The sequence below is a fragment of the Gobio gobio genome (genome assembly GCF_949357685.1).
Source record: "Gobio gobio genome assembly, chromosome: 1".
In the NCBI taxonomy this organism is placed as follows: domain Eukaryota; kingdom Metazoa; phylum Chordata; class Actinopteri; order Cypriniformes; family Gobionidae; genus Gobio; species Gobio gobio.
The window spans coordinates 6,449,003-6,474,236 of NC_137097.1; the positions used below are offsets into that span (position 1 = coordinate 6,449,003).

The 25,234-nt window shown below is 40.8% G+C and overlaps 1 pseudogene across 1 annotated transcript in view; it reads right to left on the reverse strand.

Moving 5' to 3' along the window:
- Nucleotides 1-1,372: 1,372 nt before the first annotated feature.
- LOC307143792 overlaps nt 1,373-25,234 on the reverse strand; it is an 838,852-nt pseudogene continuing 814,990 nt past the window's right edge. The window contains exons 7-11 of the transcript in view: nt 3,786-3,880; nt 2,319-2,381; nt 1,867-2,239; nt 1,698-1,772; nt 1,373-1,482 (exon numbers count right to left, since the gene is read on the reverse strand). The product of the transcript in view is annotated as an uncharacterized misc_RNA (transcript). The remainder of the gene's footprint in view (nt 1,483-1,697; nt 1,773-1,866; nt 2,240-2,318; nt 2,382-3,785; nt 3,881-25,234) is intronic.

Consider the following 25,234-nt stretch of genomic DNA (forward strand, 5'->3'; position numbering starts at 1 on the left):
ACAGGAAAATGATGCAACAGAACTTGATTCGGCTGTACAGCCGCTCTGGAGATAACACTAGCCGCGTTTCCATTACTCTTCAAATTGCGCAAATTGAAGTTGCGAAATGTAAATACGCCCAATGGAAACGCGTCAATTTTGCAAAAACTCCCATATATCGCAAAAAAGTTTTTACGCTCACATGAGGTGGTTTTTCAGGCAATTCGAAAAAGGCAATTTTCGCAAAACTGCAATGGAAACAGTTATTTTGCATTTACAGGTCACCTGCTACGGTGACGCATTGCTGCCACATAAGGCCTACATATTTATTTCCACTCAATTATGTCATATTACTGAGATGTCAGTAATATAGTTGAATATTTAGTGTCCCCAACTGAGCAAGCCAAAGGCGACAGTGGCAAGGAACCAAAACTCCATCAATGACAGAATGGAGAAAAAAACCTTGGGAGAAACCAGGCTCAGTCAGGGTGCCAGTTCTCCTCTGGCCAATTAACAAACAGTGTATGATTATTATTCTGGCTACTTTACAGGTCAGAGGTCATATTAGATCAGAATATTTGTCCAGTTTGAGTCATCACGCCGGAGACGTGTTTGTGGAGGATATTGTGTCAATGTGCCGTCACAGAGAGTCTTTGTCTCATATTTATATCATGATATAGTTAATCAATATCACGTGATTGACGAGCGCAATATCTGTGTCTGAGCGGGATAAGACCTTTTGCGACCTGCTGTGTGACTAAATTTAGCTAGAGGTCGCAGTGATGCCACCACCACATGGCTCAAATAATAAGCACTGCTATTTCTGTTGCACAAAACGGACGTGAAATGAAACAACACTACTCGTTTAAGCTGCGCAGCTCAGATCATTTATCAGCTCGGACATTAATAGGCAGCGGAGCGCGACCTCAGAACAGGTTTAAACGCAGACTGGTCTCGATCACAGCGCTGGGATATCCAGTGAGAAGCTTTCAAATTCAGTGCATAATTTTCCGTTATAGACCATAGATATAAACCAAGAACTAGCGGCGATGAAAGCTGACTATGCCATGTTGATTCAACATGCTCAATCGGCCAAAAAACACCAGACGAGGTTCGATTAGTTAGATGATGCGGATCATGCCGCAAATACTAAGCTGACTAACGCTCAACGACGGCCCAACTTTGGCAGACCGTTCGCTTGGTGTGCCAGGGCCCTTAAATTAAGCTGAAGGGTCCTGACTCTCTGCTGAATGATTTGAGCTGTTTTTCCTCACCACAGCCGATTTGAAGCATCTGAAGAAGGGATAAATGTGAGGAAAAGCTCATGACAGCACAAAAGTGATTTCTGTCATCGTCTGCCTTACCTCTCAAGTCATACTACCTGACTCCTGAGTTACTCCAGACATTTGTTCTGCTGAAACCAGTCATGCTGTAGGATCTCCTCCATAGTCGCTCTCTCGGCTGGTTCATGAGCCAGACACCGTGAGATCAAATCCTGGAATTCTGTAAGGTTTCACAAGAGCGCTGGTTAATCACGTATGCACTGAATGTCCAGAAACTAACGTTGTCATGTATCGGTTCTGAAATATGAGGCATGTATTATGTACAGGATTGTGCTGATACTCAATGTGTTTTTGGTAAGTTCTCTCACCTGCGGATACTCTGGAGTCAAAACTCAGACGGCCATGTTCATTTCTTAAGGGCTGACATCTGCACACCGTTCTGTACATCATAATGCCCAGAGACCAGACTGTTGAGAGACCAGACAAAGTATTCAGGTGGGCAAGCAAATCCTGTTCATTAAAAAGAGATATTCAAGTTAAGCAAATATCCATTTCCACAAATCACATCTCATTAGGGCTATGGTAACACAAAAAGCCAACTCACCTATAAATTGACCCTTATAGACACTTTTGACGATTTCTCCGCAGCCAAAGTCTATCAGTTGGACTTGGTTTGTCTCTGTGTTGATCACAAAGTTGTCTAACTTGATGTCACGGTGGAAGACGCCTCTGTCAAGACAGTGCTTGGCTCCGAGCACCGCTTGGTACAGCAGAGTACGTGCCTGCGATTCACTCAGCGTTTCTCTCAAGACGAATCTGAACAAGTCTCTGCAGGGTTGTGAATACTCCAGGATGAGGATGAACCGATCTTCCTCCTCAAACCAGTCCAGCATGTGCAGGATGTAGGGGCTTAGAGGAGGCCGATTCAGCAGCAGGTTAAGAGCCACTTCTGCAAACAGTGGCTCAGAAACCCCAGGCTGGAGAAAAGAGGCCAACAAACCATTAGCTGACTTATCATTTAAGATATATTAAATATATGCATTGTGTGTAACTTACAACATCGATATAGCGGTCTGAATACCGTCCTGTTTCACGCTTAGTGATGAATTTGATAGCGACCTGTACAGGGTTTTTCCTGGGTCAAAAATGGTCTTCGGTGGTGGCTGACAGACATGGTCATCCATACACACACACGCACGCACACACAGTAAAAAAGTACCCTACCCACGTGATCTGCAAGCACAATACTGACAATACATTTTATATAAATTCAAAGAAAGTTTGTAACTTTTGCTTATCTTATTTTGATCCCACATGAAAAAATACTAGAGTATATTATAGTAAAATTACTCTAGTAAATACTATAGTGTTTTTGAACCGTACTATAGTAAATATACTACAGTAAATTAACAAAGTGTAGTAAATACTATAATATACTACAATTTACTGTAGTATCTTTACTATAGTATGGTTCAAAAACACTATAGTAATTTTACTATAGTATTTTTCCATGTGGGATACCTTGATGTTTGTTTTTGTTCCTCATTTTTACACTATTTACTGATAATTGTTTTGGTATATAATCATATCAATATTAAAAAGTAGTATTAAAAAAATGAACAAATAGCCTAATTTTCTGCCATATACAATTTCATAAAATTATCAGCTAGCTAACAACAACTTTGTTCTGGGTTCACCTCACTCCAGTCTAAACTAAGTGATTTATAGGCTATTTATTTTACTACACATTATGAACATAAATAAGCTGTAAGACTGTGGATCATTAAAACTAACTCTTACACTCTTGCTAAATTGGGTAAGCACACTTGTGTTCTCATTTCAGATTGTTCTGAGTAAATTAATAAACTGATTCGTGAGTTCAGTGTTGGACAGATCAGTTGTTCTAACCAGTCGTTGAAATGATTCGGTTCAAATGAGTCATTAGGTCGCGAATCGGACATTAGCAGACGCGTTGTGTGCGAATCCCGTCTGTTAGAACATCGCGAAAGATTTGTAAACACACAGAAAACACTTCATAACCGGATAGGATTTGTTTCCCGTTTATTGAAAGTATGCTTTATGTCAGCTGGTCAGAGAATCAGTCAATGTTTTTTGAGCGCATTTCACACCCAGCGGTTATTAAAGGAAAACATCGTCTGATAGCGCCACGTGCAACATGGATTCGGTCTTCCGACCTTTTGATTTTGATTAACGTAATATGTGAAATATTAGAAAGCTAAGAATGCTTATTTTGAATACAGAGAGCATGCGAGCGGGGGAGGAGCTCTCTGATCGTTCTCTCTGACAGTCGGTTATGCGCAGCATCTATTCTACATCATTCATAAATCACAATAACTCATCAAATAAAGCTTTGGCGGGACAAAAATTTGTTTTGGCGGCCGCCAAAAAAATTTCAATGTAGGAAAAACCCTGCCTGTAAAAGAAAAAGAAGTTATTAAGTGCACTTGATGAAAGCACTGATCTATACGGTTCAGTTGATGAACACAGCAAGAGTGATTGTACCTGCTGGCCATCAGATTTACGGATGCCTTTGCGCACAGTGCCAAAGTATCCTTGTCCAATATCCTCTTCCACTTCATAAAGTTCGGAAAATGGAACTGCAAAAATGCAAACATGTTAATATATGAGATTCATAGCCCTGGATTCTAAATATGCAGGATAATTTTAGGGATGAAACGGTATGGAAATTTAACATCACGATTATAGTGACCCAAATTATCACGGTTATCAATATTATCACGGTTTTGTTCAAACGAGATGAAAGTGTTCAAAAAGAACAGATGCACACACTTAAAACATTTCAACAAGTTTTATATTTGAAATTCAACAAACAACAAATAACTAAAGCAGATCTATGCACTTTGTTTAAGCTAGATTCTGTGGGATTTCCTTCCTTAATGGCCGTCGTCAATAGCAACGCATAAATAAGAATAATTTCTCGTAAATATAATCTCTAATGTTATCTCTGTAAATATATTCTCAAGCAATATTCTCATCAGTGTTCAGCAATGATGCATTTAAATCTAGCATATTTTGTGTAAGAGCCCAAACAGTATCCTAGTGAAATAATGCATATCCATATTTCCATATGATTTGACAGATTATTTTAAATATCAAAAGGTGTGCATCATACCTGACACCTAGATGAACACTTTACAGTCAGTTTTATGACTGTCATTCTCTTTAAATGCTATTGAAGTCAGAAACGTGTATAACGTTACCAATGTTGTATGTAACTTTAGAGACGGTCCCTAAATTCGCCAGCGTTACTCCAGTCATATCAGAGGCGCTGTGGTTCTGCTGTGTTTGTTTGAAACTATTTTCGCTGCTGAAATAGAACAAAAACAGTCAACCACTGTATGATGAATGAATCTCTTGTGTACATCGCACATTTAACTCTGCTTTGAGTGAATAATTCAGCGAGAGAGAGCGGCGTGCGCTCTGAACAAAACTGGCTAATCTGAACGCCTCTGATTATGAGACATCGCATTCATAAACTCAATAGCAACACGTGTGAGTGGTTATAATGCGCAACGCGATTATAACAGATGGCTTTTGAGAAGACTATAATAAGTTCAACAGCCAGAGTGGCTAGTGTGCAGCCGAAATAACGTTACACCCGCAAATGGCGGTTGTTAATGTCAAGCCCTGATTATTATCCCTTAATGTCACCCTAGTCTTGTCTGAATTTGTTCGTTCGCTTCACGTTATTATTTCCCAGACGTAGTTTTGGTATTGAGGTCAAAGTCCACTTGCCTTGCGTTCGTAGTTTTGAAATGTTTCCCCCATTACAGCGACTTTCTTCTGGCATGTTCTGCAGACAGGGTGACTTCGATTAAGTTTCCCTCAGGACTTTTGTAAAAGCCAAAATATGACCACACCTCAGATTTGGTCCTTTTAGATGCTGAACAATCCCCAGAGTGCTGTCACTGCTTTCTGCCATTTTTTCTCATTCAGAAAACAGCGGTGTCGCTGCGTCAGACTGACTGGACAAGATTTACCGCGCGTTTTCACAATCGTGATAATCACACGCGGTTTTAATGATAATTAAATTTTATACGATATTACTAACTGTCACTAAATTTTATCGTGGTTTACCGTGAAACCGGTAATCGTTTCATCCCTATTTTACACTCATATTTATTTTGACTGGGAATCAGGAAAATAATGGATTCATCAGCATGACACATTATATTGGGAATGCCGGATGAAGGATTAGACATATGGCATGAGTTTAAATACACAGGCTTACAAAGAAAAACTAGACTAGAACTAGACAAGAGGTGAAATACTCACGGGTAGACGGTCCCGGGAAAGAGACGGTTCTTGGATCTTTGCTTCGCTCTGAATCGGCACCTGGAGATTCTGGAAATGCTAAAGGAGCTGGAAGAAGATCAGTCAGATCCAGCAAAGCCGGTGGCTCAAAGAAGGATGGATCCAGCTGAAGATCAGGCGTATCCTGTGAAGCCGGTGGCTCAGGTACAGATGGACCCGGCTGAGGATCGGCTGAATCCGTGTGGGGCTGTGGATGAAGTGGAGCCGTCTTCTTGCGCTTTATGAGTTGCGCTGCTGCACTTTTTACAGTCCAACACATTTTTCTGAAGAATGTACAGCTGTCTTTCTTCTTCATTTTTGTTTGCTTTTCTAAAAACCCCAAAACAGAAACAGAACAGTTAGAATTTGTCTCCAGATATTATAAATCAAATACTGAGGCTAGATCCCAAGACACAAAAGAACGGTAATAAAATGACAGTAGACCCACCTTCAGCTGGATTTGCGTCACAGTTTGTGGGCTTGATGCTGGACGGGCCTGGCTTTGGATCAGTTTTGTCCTGTTGAGCTGCTGACCTGAGGTGGGACGGGCCCGGCTGTGGATCAGCTGGATCTGTGTCAGATGGTGGCTGTAAAGGGACTTCTTCTTTCCCTTGACTTTTTATAGCCAGCCATGAGTTTCTGAAGAATTCAGAAAGGCGACTCTTCTTGCTTTTCGATTGTTTTTCTAAAAATAAAAATAAAAAAGGATTTCTAGTTACTACATTTACTTTAATTAATTAATCATTTGACATTAAACATGATTCCCACAGCAAATAGAATGAACATCTAATTAAATTAAAAGATAAATGTGACCCGTGCTGGCAAAATGAGCACATTTTCAAAAATGAGATTTTCTTAATTTCACATTCTCTACTAAAAAATCTACTCCTCTCAGAAAACGCACAAATAAAGACACTTTTAGATGTTGAATTGCTGAATTTGAGCATTGGGATCTCTAGACGAGGGCTTAATTAACTAATTTTTGTTAAAACCTCAAAATCAAATCAAAATTGATCAATATTTCAATAAATCAATATTTTTCACTTAGCCTTAAAATGAGTGCACATCCCGAGTCATTTTGCCAGCACGGGTCACAAACAATATTTTATTTGTAATTATAAACATATGCACACATACAGTAGTGGCCAAAAGTGATGCTGTGCTTGGAGAGTTTAATTGTTTTGTTTTAACGCAAAGAAACGGCTAATGAATTATTACCTGCTTATACTGTAGTTAATGTATATTTAATTTCCTGTCAGCTTTTTTTCATAGTGAAATAAAACCTATATATTAAGCTGTAGTTTGTCAGCTTGTCAATTAAATACTTTGACCAAGTTTGGTGTTTTCCTCTTCCTAATGTAACATGATCCTCATATGACTATATATTTCTTGTGTCTAAAAACCTTATGTGTGAAAATATGACTCTGAGATATATTCACCTGTTGAGCTGTTCTCCATAGCTGCTACAGTAGGAGACAGTGCTCTAGTGTTCATGGTGAAAGCAGATGTCCAGTGTTTGGCTGCTGATCGTGTGAAAGTCTTTTATACTGGCACAGCTCAGAATGTAAGCTCTGAACCTGCGGAATGTAAGATAAAGCTTGACATTAAAGTAGCTTGAGACATCTTCTCTGGACAAATATTGCTGTTCTCTATGAAATCCTTCGTTCTCGCTGGCAGTTCTCTCATGAGCTTGTTCACACTGAAGCAATAGCACTGATGTTCACTCCAAGTGTAGATCGTGTCAAGCACACTGTGATGTCATAGAATGTTAGCCTCGGAATGTAGAATGTTGCTCTTTGATATTTGGGTTTAAAAAATGCTTATTCATAAACAAGTGACATTCCTTGTTTATATGGCAAGCCGTTTTAGCTTAAATTGTTCCAGCTTTACTCGTCGTAATTGCATTTTTACTAGTAATTCCAATTAGAGAGCTCTACAAATACATTTTTACTATTCATATGTCTCCATTGACTTCCATTCATTTTTAATTACAGAGCTCTACAATTCAATTGTTACTAGTAAAAATGCAATAACAGAGCACTCTATTTGAAATAGTTACTAGTAAGCATTCAATTGTAGAGCTCTTTAAATATTATCATTCAAAATATTGCTATATAGCTATCCAAGTTGTCTAATGGGGCTTTTATTTTGAAGTGTAGGATTTGCTGAGGGAAATGTGTGTAATCGCAAATCTGGGGTCCGTTCTTCATCGCTAACTCAGTTAGCCGGATTTGATTGTTGACGATTTGGCATGATCTTGGATTGTTTGGTTCTTCGAAGCTCATCCTGGACTTGCTGTCATAGCAACAGATCTGTAAGCTTAAACCTGCGCGGGAGCAGTTTATTTCATGTAAACAGGATTAGATTGCATCTAAAATCTGTCCCAGCCACTGCTACTTTATTACTAGAGTTCATTACTGAACCAGGGGCAATAATAATAATTTTAAATAATAAAATATACAAATTTTATATTGTATATGTATATGAGAATGTGTATAATATTATAATGTTGTGTATAATACTATAGACAGCCACTTGATTGAGCGATTTATTTGTGATGGAATAATTACTTTATAATTTTATTGGAGGTTTACACACATGTTGTACAGTTACTCTGAGCCGTGCATTAATTTAAGTGATGACGGATATTATGGGATGGCTTGATGCAGCACAGGAGATGCAGAGAATTTGATCTTGACCCTTAAAGGGGTCATATAATGCAATTTTTTTTACAAGTTAATATGATTCTTTAGTGTCTAAATGAAAAGTTTGTAGTATACTTTAATTTAAAATTCTCATTAGTATTGTAAGAAAACACTCATTTTACCTGGTCAAAAACAGCTCTGTTTTCAGCAAGCCATTGTATACGTAGATTCCTCATTCGAGTGATCCACGCCATGATCCACGCAGGCACTAATGAGGAATCTATGTATATATATCTATGACCCGGCCGGAATTTTGACTTTACTCACAGGAAGTGATGGCAGTCTGCAGAGCTGAAGCGTTCGTCTGATATGAGGTGATATATTTGCATAAATACCGTTGGGTTTCTCTCAGAAACCGATCGTTTCGTGTCTTAAGACATCAATGTGTCATCACGAGCCGCGGGGTTTAATTTGAAGTTGTCTGTCCATGTTTTTTTTACTCTAATAGAATTCGACCCCATTGACAAGCATTATATGAGTGACACACAGCAACGGTTGGAGTTAAAAATCTTCATTTGTGTTCTACTGAAGAAACGAAGACACCTACATCTTGGATGCCTTAGGGGTAAGCAGAAAAACAAAACATTTTCGTTTTTGGGTGAACTATCCCTTTATTGCAAATGCAATCTTATTAGTAAAATGTTACCAAAAATTCTATTGCCTAAAAAAATAAAAATAATATACCTAAATAATGCAAACAAGTTATTGAACAGCATCACTTAGGCTGCATAATAAAGAATCGGAATGCAAGTGCCGTGCATGAAATAGCCTCCGCGCGGACAATAAGGAAATGGTTTTAATCAAACCGTATTGTTGATGGAAATGATCCGAGAACAATAAAAGTGCTAGTTATTAAAAATAAGGCTTCTGTGTTTTTGAAAAAAATATGTTTAATATTACAGTAATAGTAAACATCTTTAATATTAGTGTAGTCTATTAAATAATTTATATTTGAGAGCTATTTGAGAGCGCGCTGAAGCTGGAGAGAATGAACGAACAACCGTGAACTGAAGCGCTTAGAAGGTTAATTAACAACTAAACGCATCATATATGAGAACAATCAGATATTTATACAAAATAAATATAATATTACAACTTATATTAGCACAAAATCATGCATTGGTGAAGGCCTATAACTCCTGTGGATGCTCTTCCCCTGTTTGAGAGCGTGCGTTGAAACTGAAGATGTCCACCGGTACAGTGAAGCACTGCGGGTTACTGACTTAACCAAACGCATCCTATATGACATTAATCAGATGTTTATACTACAAAAACGTAATATTACGACTTACACGTGCTTAAAATGACGCGAATGCACAAGCAAACTTGACTGTGCTGGTCAGAATGCGTTGTGGACGCTTCCCACAACAGCTGAAACACAAAAACTAAACCCAGAGAATTCACAACGTTTATAACAAAAATATTCTCATTGCAGTGTTATGTACAGGACAGTCCCAGTAGTTATTAATGCTGTGCATTTCTGTTTGAAATGCGCGCGCTGAAGCTAAAGACCGGTACAATGAAGTGCTTTACTGCATCGTTAGTTAACTCAACCAAACGCATCCTATATGAGATTATATACACAGAATAATAAATATAATATTACAACTTACAATGGCACAAAAGGCTGTGAATGCACAAGCGAACTTGACTGTGTTTGTCATGAAGGTGTAACTCCGTGGGCGCGCTCTTCCCTCAACAAACGTGCTGAAACACAAAGTTCTTTTACAGTCGTATTCTCATTATCATTTTATGTAGATAATATTAAATATAGATAGTAGATATATATTTAAAAACTGATTCGTAATCCTTAATGGTTTTGAGTAGTTTTGTTGTTTTTAATTGTAAACTTAAATTGCCCATGATAAAATTGCACACTGGGCATTGTTCAAGCTGGGCAAACAATTGTTCATTGTTTGTGGTGAAAACACTTTAAATAATTAATTGATGGTTTCTATTGTTTCATGGTTGCCTTGTGTATTAATTTCCATGTGTTTCTGTGCAATTTTTCTACTTAGGGAAAAGGAAAAGGGACTGTGACTTTCTTGATGCACTGAGGGACATGGAGGATGCTAATCGGGCCGTCCTGCAGCATGGACAAGAACAGCGAGACCAATATATATTCAGCTGTTACTTGAGAGCCAGGCCGAGGAGAGATGAGGAGGCAAGAGTTGGCATTCCACCAGTCAGAAGCGGAAGAAAGCAGACGGCAGCAGAGGGACTTTCAGACCGGGTTTTTGTCTGTTCTTGGACAGTTTGTCCAGTCGTTCAAGAAGTAGCCACAATGACCAGCCGCTTGAATGAAGCATTTGCACTACCACATTTGTACTTTATATATTGTACGTGTTGGCACAGCTCTTGGACAGGTTACTGGAAAATACACTTATATATATATATATGTATTGTTGTTTTCACATTTTATATTTTCATTTTATTGTTCTAGTAATTTATTTGTCTTTGCGCACTTTAATTTAATTTATTTTCATTTTGTAAGAGCTAATCTGTTTAAAATTAAGTCAAATGTGTAAAATGTCACTGTGTCTTTTCATTTCCATGGTAATTTTAGCACTGACGGTAAAGTTTGAAGTGCCGGTTAGAAGTTAACCTTCAACACAAGCTATATTGTAAAGATGTAAACAACATGTAGAGACAAATACTGCTTGTTACCACATTCTAATTATATTAATATAGTGTAGGAAGCAAATAAAAGGGCTGCTGCTCTTGCAAGTCTTTCTGAATATGCACATAAACATATCTAGAAAACCCAAATATTATATTTTTTAAATGTATAACTATGTGAATGTAGTATAATAACTTTAACCACAACTTAAGTGAAGCCATAAGTGTGGTCCTGCTTCATTTCAAACTTGAGGAAGAAGTCTCTAAAATTATACATTTAATGAAGCATATTGTAATACTAGTCATGTAATTATTATTAATTTTTTTTTTAATGCTAAGAGATGTTATTGTGATAAGCATCTTATCTATAAAATAATTGCAGTCTAGTACCTAATCTTTCAACCGCTTAATTCAGTCTATTGTTTTCATTCAATTAACTTTTCACACATCTGTCATGAATGACTGAAACCTCATTATCCTTTTATAGAAAATCTTTTGTTTTGGAATTGAGCTATTACAACACATTCAGATTCTGGATTGCCCATCATCCCATTTTGCATTCAAATGGTCAAACCAGGTGAAAGTGCACGTTTAAATAAGCAGTGTTGGTAATGTGTTTAACAACCTGATAAGTCACTTATGACGTTTTATATTTATGGCAAAGCCATGTAAAAAGAACAATGCTAAAAAATACAACTTGGCTTTAGCTTCCTTATATACAAATGTGTAATATTTATGTATTTTTATACATTTCTATCATATAAACAGTCAGTCTACAATTCTGAGTCTGATACCTTGGTTATTAGATTAGATTAGATTCAACTTTATTGTCATTACACAAGTACAAGTACAAGGCAACGAAATGCAGTTTAGGTCTAACCAGAAGTGCAATAGCAGCAAGTGCAGGATATACAACGTTTGCATAAGTGCAGGACATGGATATGTACTGAGTATATATAAATATATCTATAAATAGAGAGATGGTTATTACTATAAACAGAATTTACAGGTGAATATGTACAGTGAATAATATACAGATGGTTAATACTATAAACAGAATTTACAGGTGGATATGTACTATGAATATAATATAATATACAGATGGCTATTACTATAAACAGAATTTTACAGATAGAGGTATACAATGATATGTTAGGCTAAAATGAGGAATATGGCAGTGGATTAAGGTAGTGCAATAAATTATGGACAGAAGCTATCCGAAAAAGTGTAAAAGTGCAGTGGAAGTGATTGCATATTACAGTTAGAAGTACGGTGCAAAATACAAATGTAAACAGTAGGTAATGTAAATAACAGTCGGCAGTGCAAATGAGCATAATCCAGTTACGGTGTGGTAGTGCAAAATGAATAAGTAAACAGTTGTTACTGTAATAAACAGTCGGTAGTGCAAATAACAAAGTGAAGGTGGATGTGAGGTTGGAGAGTTATCAGTATATGAGGGGAGTGGATCAGCGGGGGTTTGAGTTCAGTAAAGAGACAGCTCTGGGGAAAAAACTCTTCTTTAGTCTGCTGGTCCTGGTCCGGTGGATCCTGAAACGCCTGCCGGAGGGCAGGAGAGAAAACAGTCTGTGGGCTGGGTGAGAGGAGTCCTTGAGGATGCTGCGAGCTCGATGCAGGCAGCGTTTCCTCTGGATGTGCTCGATGGCAGGTAATGGAGTCCCTGTGATGCGCTGGGCAGTTTTCACCACCCGCTGCAGTGCCTTGCGCTCCGCAACAGAGCAGCTCCCATACCACACTGCCACACAGTTGGTCAGGATGCTTTCTATTGCGCAGCGATAGAAGTTCACCAGGATAGCCGAGGAGAGCTGATTCTTCCTCAATGTCCTCAGGAAGAAGAGGCGCTGGTGAGCCTTCTTGACCAGGCTGGAGGTGTTGGTCGTCCACGACATGTCCGCTGAGATGTGGATCCCCAGGAACTTGAAACTGGAGACACGTTCAACAGCCATTCCATTGATGTGGATGGTGTCGTGTGTGCCTCTTGACTCCTTCCTGAAGTCCACGATGAGCTCCTTCGTTTTGGTGGTGTTGAGGAGCAGGTTATTTTCGGTGCACCATGTGCTGGATCTCCTCCCTATAGGCAGTCTCATCGTTGTTGCTGATGAGACCAATCACCGTAGTGTCGTCCGCAAACTTGACGATAGAATTAGATCCATACACAGGCTTGCAGTCGGCGGTGAAGAGGGAGTAGAGAAACGGGCTTAGCACACAGCCCTGTGGTACACCAGTGTTAAGAGTGATGGATGTGGAGCAGGTGAATCCTGAACGAACATTCTGGGGTCTGTCAGTTAGGAAGTCCAAAATCCAGTTGCACATTGAGGTATTGATGCCCAGGTCTCCAAGTTTGGCTATTAACTTGGTTGGGATTACAGTGTTGAATGCTGAGCTGAAGTCAACAAACAGCATGCGTGCATAAGTGTTCTTATTGTCCAGGTGAGTGAGCACAGAGTGCAGTGCCATGGAAACGGCATCCTCTGTGCTCCTATTGCTGCGGTAGGCAAACTGGTGTGAGTCCAATGTGGATGGTAGAGAGTCTTTTAGGTGTTCCAGGACCAGCCGCTCAAAGCACTTCATGACAATGGGTGTGAGTGCTACAGGGCGGTAGTCATTGGGGCACCTCGGGTTAGAGTGTTTTGGCACTGGCACAATGGACGTGCGTTTAAAGCATGAAGGTACAGCTGCTTGGGCAAGAGACAGGTTGAAAATGTCTGTAAAAACCTCAGCGAGCTGCTCCGCACATGCCCTGAGAACACGACCAGGGATGTTGTCTGGTCCAGCAGCCTTGTGCGCGCTGATCCGGCTCAGTGACTTGCAGACATCTGTGGAGGAGAGTGTGATTGGTGGGTCAGCTGAGGGTTTGAGCTTGGTGGCAGTTTCTCTGTTGTCTCTTTCAAAGCGAGCATAAAAGTGATTTAGCTCGTTCAGGAAGTTGACATCAGTGGGTGGAGTGGGGGGTTTGTAGTCACTGATGGCCTGGATGCCCTGCCACATGCGTCGAGGGTCAGAGTTGGAAAAGTGACCCTCTATCTTTAGCTTGTAGCAGTGCTTGGCCTTTTTGATGCCCCTCTTCAGGTTTGCTCTGGATGTACTGTAGGCTTGTGCATCTCCTGATCTGAAGGCAGTATTGCGTGACTTCAGCAGGAGTCGCACTTCCCTGTTCATCCATGGCTTCTGATTTGGGTATGTGGTGATCTGTTTCTGGGTTGTAACACTGTCAATGGTGGTATTGATATGATCCAATACAGAGGAGGTGTAGGAGTCAATGTCCGTGTGAGCGCCACTGGTGGCTTGCGAAGCAAACACACTCCAGTCTGTGTGTAGAAACCTTTCCTGGAGTGTGGAATCAACCCCCGCAGGCCACACCTTGATGGTCTTCACTGATGGCTTCACACGGTTGATGAGGGGTGCATATTTGGGGATGAGGAACAAAGACAGGTGATCTGACTGTCCCAGGTGGGGGAGGGGTGTCGCAACGTAAGCGCCAGCCATGTTTGTGTACACATGGTCTAAGGTTTTGTTTCCTCTGGTGTGGCAGGAAACATGCTGGTGAAACTTGGGTAGCACTGACTTTAAGTTTGAATGATTAAAGTCACCTGCAACAATAAAAGCAGCTTCCGGGTGATCAGTCTGTTGTTTACTGATGGCTGCATGAAGTTCTTTCATAGCAAGCTTGGCATCAGCATCCGGGGGAATATAGGCTGGAGTTATAATGGTGGAAGTGAACTCCCGCGGCAGATAAAACGGTCTACATTTAACCATGAGAAACTCGAGGTTAGCTGAACAATGACTCCCAACAATAGCAGAGTTTGTGCACCAAGCTTTGTTAATGTAAATGCACAATCCGCCACCTCTGGTCTTACCGGAGCCATCTAATGTTCTATCCGCCCGGAGCGTGTGGCATCCCGCTAGCTCAATAGCGGTGTCCGGTATTCCGCCGTTTAGCCAGGTTTCCGTGAAGATTAGGACGTTACAGTTCAAAAGTTTCTTGCTGTGTGTGATGCTGAGTCGAATCTCCTCCATTTTGTTCACTAGCGACCGTACATTGGCATGGAAAATACTGGGTAAAGAGAGCCGATGTGGGGTTAGCCTTAGCTTTAGCCTTAGCTTAGCTCTCAGACCACCGCATATTCCCCGCCTTTGTTTACGATCTCGGCGCCGCCTGCGAGCACTTCCGCCCGGCCGGGTAGAGTGCATAGCCTCGGGTGTCCTAGCGATCTCAGGAAGGAGTCGAAGATTGTCCATAAAACTGTCGGAAATTCGCAAACCAATATCCAAAATCTCACCACGGGTGTACGATGTTAAGGCACAACTATTCTGAACGAACAAACCCGAGATGAGCAGGAAAAATACCGCAAAATTGCAGAATCTGGAGAGACCCAGAGCCTCGCGAACTACTCGCGCCGCCATCTTGGATTTCGAAAAAAAAAAAAAAAATGTGTGTTGTGTGTGTTGTCACAAGGACACATTAGCAGTTTTTCATTTTTAAAAGGATGTAATTCATGCTCTCTCTGCCCAAATGGGGGGTGACTGTTAACAGAATAATGTAAAACCAAAGCGTGATGCAGCAGTAAACTTTTTTTTATTAAAATCAAAAGGTACACTTTAAACAATGTACAACAGGTGTATACAGCATAGAAAATGTCCATTGCAGCCTCTATAGGTTATTTTTCCCATTAAAAACAAAACAAAACAAAAAACACTTATCTCTATTCTTGTGCCACTGAAGTTTACTACATTGTAGTCAAAAACTTCATTAGACCTGTACGTGCGTCGAGACCCTCAGCTTCTACAGTGGATGACAGAGCTCCGTCAGGCTGGTTTAAAGTACTCGTAACCCATTCTTCTCTGAACTCGTCACCATTCATTTCGCAGAGGTTATGCAGAACACAACATGCTATCACCAGGGACTTGACCTTGGGTGTACTGCAGTCATTTCGTTTTAGCAATGCCCTCCATCTGCCCTTCAGTCTGTCAAAAGCATTCTCAACCACCACCCTGGCTCTGCTTGTTGGGGTGTCAGTCGTCCGTTGTCAGTGAAAGGTTTCATCAGCCAGCTCTTCAAAGGATAGGCTGCATCACCAAGGACATAGTACCCCACATCATGTCCACAAATGTTCTGTGTTACATCTGGTAGTAACAAACCCCTGTCCACAAGGTCCCACAAGCCTGACAAACGCAGCACTCTGGCATCACGCAGGCTCCCTGGCGCTCCAACAAAAATATTCCAAAAGAGACCCCTTCCATCCACAACAGCCTGCAGGATGATCGAATGCCAGCCCTTTCGGTTGAAGTACTCTGTGTGGTGCTCCTCTGGTCCAAGAATGGGGATGTGTGACCCATCAATTGCACCTACACACTGTGGCAACCCCCATCTGCGCTCAAAATATGTCAGTGTTTGGTAACTGAATAACTTCTTGCATGAGTACCTTCTCAACAGATGAGCAGAAATCGTGTACACAGTGACACACAGTAGCAATTCCAACTCCAAATAAATGAGAGATGCTTCTGTGCTCTGAGTTGGTTGCAAGTTTCCACAGTGCAATGGCAATTCTTTTTTGAATGGGTACACAATGTCGGTAGTTTGTATCATGTCTCTCCAGTTGAGGTTGCAAGCAACGACAGAGATACAGAAAAGTATCCTTAGACATCCGGAAATTCTTTATCCACTGTGCTTCGGTGAAAGTTGGAACCACGCTGTCCCACCATTCCGTTGTTCTATTGTGTACCCAAACCGATGGCGAAACACGACGCATTCGATAGTAGTCGCATATCTAAAACACACAAAGGTGGCAAAAAATAAGTTGATGCTATCTAAAATAACATTATTCACAACTCTGGTTTACTTTGATGTATTCGTTTCTTACCAGTCGTGCTCTTTCTGTCCGATGGCGCGCGTTCGTCTCAGCCATCTCACGGTCAATGTCCGTAATAGCTGATAATAACATACGTTGTCTAATTTTAAATCTAGCTTTACGAGCTTTCAGAATACGCTTTAGTGTCAGAGCTCGTCTCTTTTCCGCCATTTTGTTAATTACCTCTGTAGTAAACCAATACATAACCAGCAAAAACAGCACTGCTTGCATCTCCTCCATACTTTGTGGCAGACAGTGTCGCGCAAAAGTGATTACTGTCCGTCTGTGACTGGGAGGAGCAGTCGCGCGCATTACCACGTCACCGGACTAATTTGCCTAATCTTCCCGGTACTTTAGACCGCGGTGGAAACGCAGACAGTAGCAGATCTGGGGGAGAAAAAGTTCCTGGGAAAAAAGTTCCTGGTACAAATAGTTCCGGGTAATTTCGGTGGAAACGCGGCTAATGTGTGATATAAGTGTGTTAAAGTTCAGAATCTGACCACTAGTTGGCGTATCCGCAAATGAGCAAAACACATAAACACACTTGCACACTCCATTTCATAAAATTGTGATATGAAAGGACATCGGAGATTTTTGGTTTATATGCATTCAAGGAGCATCTACAACTGTTTAGTGAGCATGGAAAAATGAGGACCCTCAAAATGTCCTAATTTTTCAGAGTGTCCTCATATTGAAGGTGTGTTATCATAAAAATGTCCTCAGATGTCATGAAAACAAGAGCACACATCTGTACAGGCAGACACACACACACACACACACACACACACACACACACACACATCTGTGCAAGCAGACACACACACACACACACACACACACACACACACACAAGTCATGGCCATGACGCGTACAAAACTTGAAGACGAGCTTTAAACAGACGTGTTTTGGGCCATGTCCACACGAAGCCAGAACTTTCCCTATCCAATCTTTTTTTTTTCCTCGTTTCAAGAAATATCAGCATACACACGAGAGCATGAAAACGGCTCAAAACGATGTAGTAATCATGCCAGGCCAGTGTGTGGCACTGTAATTCTGCCACAGATATACACTAAAAACGGAGAAGAAGAGTTGTGGCTAGAAGGGGTACGGCAACAGTCGGAGGTGAGGTAAAATCTCACAATAAAATAACAATAAATAAATTTGCTACTTACCAGATGTGTTTTATTAACACATACACCTATCCCAACCCTAAACATACCCTTATAATAATGCAAATACAGTAATTAAACAATGCAGTATTGATGTGCACATGCCCAGTGCTGTAGTTGTATCGCTTCAAGTCTTCCCCGCGCAGGACGTGGTGTGATGACATCATCGTTTCACAAAATATACGGATTGGCTGTACACACGAAACCGCAAGGGTGTCGTTTTCAGATTTATCCACTTTAGGACCCGGTTTCAAAAAATAGCGGTTTCAGTCTCCCAAAAACGCCGGATCCGTATGGACGAAACGCCAATACGATAAAAAAATGTATACGTATACATTGATACGCATCTCCCTGTGGACGGACCCTTGGACTCTTTTTGCTTTGTGTTTTTGCTGCTTTGCTTTTTCGTGATCAACAACGACAGGACGCCATTTCGCCTTCAGCTCCCCTTCAACTCCTCTGCATGGACGCGGCTAACTTTTTCAACTAATTTTCAGCCTTCTTCGTCTTCACAACTCTGAGGCAAACTGCAGGCGCTATGAACCAGAGCATGGGTAATGTAACGTTACGATTGAAAGAATATGCTTTTATTCAGCTGAATAAGGAAATAGATGCGTTAATAGATCCGAGCTTAAAACTGCACATTTTGTTTACACAGACTGTCCTCGCCTCGTAACGAAGCCGTGAGCTCTTATCTGCTTGGAGCGATTTCCGCGAGTCCAGATTCAACCGCTGATCACGACGACATTGTTTGTAAGTATAATTTCTAATGTTTTTCTCATTCCTTGATTAATTTTACCGTGACTGTTTTTATTAATACCAGTCTCATGTAATTGTTTTCCAGCTGCCTGTAAGACGTATTATGAATCGACACGCCGGAGCTTCAGATACAAACAACCTGAACTTACATCGCAGGCGGAAACTGCGAAGTTTAGCTCGGAGTCGATCAAGAAGAAAAAGGGTAAGATTTATTATATTAGATCCGTTTTTTGTCAATGTGAGTATTTTTCAGGTTGCTTATTGTCTTTATGGATTGTATTACAGTTGCTGGAAGCGAGAGTGTGCTGGCTGAGGATGAGATGGACATTTGGAAGTCCGCGACCATTGAACTCATGTCTGACGAGGAAGACGGCATTGTTGACGGGGTGTCTGGATGGATTGTGAGGCCGCAGCCTGGAGCTCGCCGAACTTTACATTACATTACGAGACATTACTGCTGCACTGTACATAGTTGTGTGTTTAACAATAAAGCTCTTTCTTTGAATAAACAGCTGTGTTTTATAAATGAAGCCCTTTCTTTGAATGAACAGCTGTGTGTTTATAAATTAAGCTCTTTCTTTGAATAAAAGGCACGGCCCGTATAATTTCCCCATATATTCCTTGATGGTATGAATATATTTCATAACACAATAACATTAATATAAAACATAAATTATTACAACATAAATTATATATTTATTATTATTATTATTGGGGTTTACATTTATAATGAGCCAGGGGGGCCAATAATGATTGGTTTGCAGTGATCTGCCAACCAATCACGAGGGGTTTTTCTTGTTTAAAAGTAGTGGCCTCAGCCAATACTGAGTGAGTAAATTCAAGTCTGGCCGTTGACTCTCTGGTTTCGCTGCTATTCATATGCTAATTAGAGGCGTCGCACCTCCGCACAGTCTCTCAGCGGGGGGCTCTCCACCTACGTCATGGTTCGTTTACGACAATTTGTGGCACAGACGAACGCGACGTTCGCTGCCTCTAAATTGTCGAAAACTGCCGAAAATTAGGGAGATTTCCGGGAGTCTACAGGCGTTTACGGGGTCGAAAATCCCACTTTTCATGCAGTGTCTGCTCTTCCACTTCTTTACAAACCAGCGAAAAGCACCAAATAATATCTGATTTAGATGAGCTGAATATATATATATATAGGAAAGCTTCCACAATCTTCGCGAGTTCAATGCAGGATTCGCACAACGGCTTGTCCTGAAAGATGGATTTAAAAACAGAAGCTGTTTACGGACCACAAACTGTAAGTCTGATTTATTTTTCATCAATGTGTTTTCCTGTAAAAGGTTAATTGTACGTTGTAGCAAGGAAGTACACAGATGACAACGCTGTTCTGCAAACCAGTCTGTTAAATGCTCATTCATACTTAACGTTATCCGACGAACACCTAACATTACAAACACCTAACGTTAAAATCTCAACAGCGAACTTGGCATTAGTGTAAATGATTCTTTGATTAGAGCTTTTATGTATTGTTTATCTACAGGCATGCTAAACATGGTTCTGTGTTTGATTTGGCTACTAGTAAAGCCAATGTTTAGTGTTCATTTTGGGTTAATAGTTCTTGCGACAGATATTTGGCTATAATCGTTCTAAAAATACAAAAGTAACAGTGCCATTCAGTAGCGATCACTATAGATCCGCAGTCTTTACTCTTGAGGACTGAACAGGTTCTGCTCGATCATCTTCACTAAAATGTTCCGGATCTGATTCGGGCTCAAATTGCTATGGTTTTATTGACGCCATTGTTTCTAATACTGACCAAAGCACAGCCTCCGGTAAAGGGAAGGGGCGTGACGTTTCTGACAAATGTGCACTAGGCGGTTAGCGAATCACAACACTCTGGGCCAGCTAACCAATCTGAGCCCATCGCATATTTTTGAGGGACTGGCTTCATACAACCTGGAAACCATCAGACCGTTTTTACAAGGAGGGACAGAGCAGTGTAAAATAAAGGTAAAATATATGAAAAATTATGACTTTTTTTAAAAAAAACGAAGCATGAACACGTTACAGTGCACCCCACAAACACAATCAAGCCTTCAAAAGAATGTGTTTTACCACCCCTTTAAAGGCCTGACGTTGTCATAGTCAATTCTAGTCAGAATTTGAGTCTGATACCGCTCCGTTGGGCTGTGATTATGGGGCGTGTTTCAACCGAGCCAGGAAAGACCTCAATAGGATAGACCTACAACCAATCAGAGCAACGTAGCGACGCATAACGTTAGTTGTCAAATGTCAACAGAACTCAACTGCACACAGTGTTGCCAAGTCCGCGGGTTCTTTATCATATCCGCGGATTGAAGCGACCCCCATTATGTGATATACATTCTCCCTGATGTCCACCAGGTTCAGCCGCAGATGTCTCTCCGTGGCCACCATAGCCGCCATCAATGGCGAGAGCGAGATCCGGTGCGGCGGAGCTCGGCCATCGCATCAGGGGGTAGGCCCTCCCCCTGATCGAGATCCTTCAGCAAGTCAGCCTGTTAAGGCCTTTGTCGATAGTCCGATATTCGCATGCAAAATTTTTGCACGTCAAAAAATAAATTCGACCACACGTTATGTCAGTCACGCTTGCACACTGCCTCCGAAACTTTCGTCCGTCAAAAAAAATTCGGAACAGGTTCACAACCGCCATGGTGTGCAACGCCGCCATGGCCTGACCCGCTGACGGTGGGAGCCCTCAGTGTTGATCGGTGGCATCAACACGTACCCAGACTCGGCCAATCCCTCAACATCAGCGAAGTTACCCCGCTGATAACGATAAATTTGGGCCGAGTACGGGTTCTTCCATACCCCTGAGATCTGTTTGTGAAGATTGGGGAGGAATGGAAGGCTCCCAGGAGCTGGGGGGTCATGGCCGGAGAGAAACCAATCGTTGAGCAGTCTCTCTCCTGACGCGCTGCCACGGCAACTGCAACCTGTGGGTGGCGCGTCCCATGACCTTCAGCAGCTCCCCATACACCGGGCAGGGTGGCTGAGAGGATTCGGCCTCAGCCGGATCATCACCACCCTCCTCAGCCATCCTTTGCTCGTGCGGAAGAGCCGTAGCTGACGAGGAGGAGGAGAAATCCGACTCCTACCCCGGCAGCTGCCTCTCGCGAGCCGGCTGTTGGTCTCTTGAGACGATCAACAAGCTCCATCTGGGAACCTCAACCGTCGCCGCTCAGCCTCAGCATGAGTGGGACCTCTCCCAGGCGAGAGCGGAGCGTTCTAACTGGGAAACGCTCACAGTTCGCACAGGCGGCTTCCTCGAGAACCTCCCGTGCGTGCTCTTCCCCCAGGCAGAAGACACAGAGAGTGTGGGTGTCCTCAGGCGTCAAAAACCTGGGGCACGGATCAGCACACTTACGAAAGTCACGCTTCATCTCTGTGCATTTCATAATGGACTGAAGAATTCTCTTAGTCGACTCAGACAAAAAGGATGGTGTAATGTTTGCATCCCTTTCGAAAGGGAACAAGTGCATTTTTTAAATAATTTTTTTTAAACTGTTAGAGAATTTTAAGTAACTTTTTCACATATTTGCTGAAGTTGTGTTTATAATTTGTTGTGTATGAATTTTAACAATGTATAGAGATGTTGTATTTTTATTGTACCTACATTATAGCTTTATTGATTTGTTTTGTCTCTTAATCTGTCAAGGTCAAGATCTTGGAGCTTGTTCAACAGAAGGACTCTGTGATCAGAAGTCGTTGAAGACTTAAGCAAATGACATACACAGTAGCTGATTCTACAACAAGCATGTATTTGTCTGTTTGGGACGAAATACCTGTACAAATCGGAAAGTGGTATGAATTTGAAAATGTGTCCGTGAGATTGTTCAATGAGAAACCTTGCCTCAACACAACTGTGCAGAGCCGATTATCTATGATTGGAGATCTTTGTGCTTGTGCACAAGTAGATCAAAGATAAAGTGTAGAGGGAGATACTGTAGACACAGATATCTTTGTCCACAATTTCACACTTTGCCTTCTGTGAATCATGAAACTCAGAGGACCAGATGCTTGCACTGCAAAGCATTCTGCAAAATGAGAAAATTAGGTCAACAGTTTGGGGACACATAACCATTGATGTTGTTACGGGTAATCAAAAGTTTGTTCTGAGGTGTGAAGTATGAGGGAGATACCTTGGCTTCAAAGATTTTGAGACACCACAAGTTAAGAGTTGAAAAGTGTCGAGGACTAATTGTTAATGCTAAATTTGTAGAGAGTTCTGACACTACAATGTAGTCCAGCAAACTTCAGTGCAGAGGATGTGTAATGTGTAATATATATATATATATATATATATATATATATATATATATATATATATATATATATATATATATAGACAGACAGATAGATAGATAGATAGATAGATAGATAGATAGATAGATAGATAGATAGATAGATAGATAGATAGATAGATAGATAGATAGATAGATATAGCTATATTAGGGCTGTCAAAATAACGTGTTAATTTCAATTAATTAATCTGAGGAAAAATAACGCGTTAAAAGATTAATCCATTAGGATTAATTAGTATTGGACTTTAACCCTGAGCTGTAAAATGAAGGGTGGAGACGAGAACGTGCTGCCTGGATCATTGATTAGAACATTTACGTAGCCGATATAAAAACGGCCTGATGGAAGTGCTGATAAAAATAAAGTCGTCTGCGATGTCCTGCAATGTCCACTATCCTACCCAAGAGCGTGTCATATACATGTCATAAAGTGCGTATCATATGCACGCAAAAAACTGCGCAGCGTATACATTCCACGACACTGCACACTTGGGCTGCGTCCGAAATCGCGTACTATGTGAGTATGTACTACATTTGAATTAGAACGTACTTCACGACCGTTAAAAAAGTATGTTCTATATAGTATGAATACGGGTAGTATGAATGGAGTCTGGACGGACTACATGCGCCATGATGGAATTGTCACGTGTCATAACAGCGCATGTCACGTGACAGATGCTGTCATAACTAGGGGTGCACCGATCCGATATTAGGATCGGATATCGGCCGCGATACTGACAAAATAGCTGGATCGGGGATCGGAAAAATGAACAGATCCACAAGCCGATCCAGGTGAATCCATGTAGAATAGATGCTGCGCTTGTGACTGAGTGACAGAGAGAACGATGAGAGCTCCTCCCCCGCGCACACTCTCTGGGTCTTCAGAATAATCAGTGTTAGCTGTTAGCTCTCTCATATTTCACACATTAATCCAAATCAAAAGGTTGAAACTGAACCGAAACCATGTTGCACGTGACACATTCGGATAATCCTTGAATTATCGCTGGTTGTGAATTGCGCTCAAAAAACATTGACTCTTCTCTGACCAGCTGACATAAAGCATACTTTCAATAAACGGGAGACAAATCATATCCAGTTATGAAGTGTTTTCTGTGTGTTGACATCTTTCGCGATGTTCTAACAGACGGGATTCGCACACAACGCGTCTGCTAATGTCCGATTCGTTACCTAATGACTCCCTTGAACCGAATCATTTTAACGACTGGTTAGAAGAACTGATCTGTCCAACACTGAACTCTTGAATCAGTTTATTAATTTACTCAGAACGCATCTGAAATGAGAACACAAGTGTGCTTACCCAATTAAGCAAGAATTACTTTTAATTATCAACAGTATTTCAGCTTATTTCTGTTGACAATGTGTAGTAAAATAAGTAGGCCAACAATCATTTAGACAGGAGTGAGGTGAAACCAGAACAAAGTTATTAGCTAGCTGATCATTTTTATTAAATTGCATATGGCAGAAAATTACACTATTTGTTAATTTGTAATGCTACTTTTTAATATTGATTATATAACACAACAATGATCTGTAGTGTAAAAAATGTTTGGCAACTGTCAGATTACTATTGTATGTTTGACTGTTTTTTGTTTCCACTGCTACATTTTATTTTGGTAAAATGTAAGTTTGATTACATTCTATTTTAGATTTGAATGCACAATTGTTTTTTAAATAAATAAGAATTAAACACTTTACATACATCTGTTATTTTGTCTTAGTTATGATTAGTTAGTAAAGTCTGGTGCCTTCAGTCTCTTAAAGGAAGGTATAAGGTGGAAGATATACAGTTTATTATTAATTCAACAATAGTATCGGATCGGTATCGGGTATCGACAGATACACAAAGCCCAGGCATCGGTATCGGTATCGGGACTGAAAAAGTCGGATCGGTGCACCCCTAGTCATAACAGCGCAAAATTTTTAAAAAGCCCATTCCACTGACTGCACCAACTTCGAGCGATGTTTTTAGTTCTGCTTTCCGCTTTCATCTGCGTTTTTATGTCGTTCGAGCTCACAGGTCAGCTACGTCGAGAACTTTTGAGGAATTTTTCAAATAACGTAAGTATTATAATTTATTTAGCTATTAAATTTTACCTCAGAAAAAAAAAAACACACACAAACATGTGAACAATGACAGATGTTGATTTTAGGAAAACGTACTTTAAAATCATGTTTATCAACAATGAATAA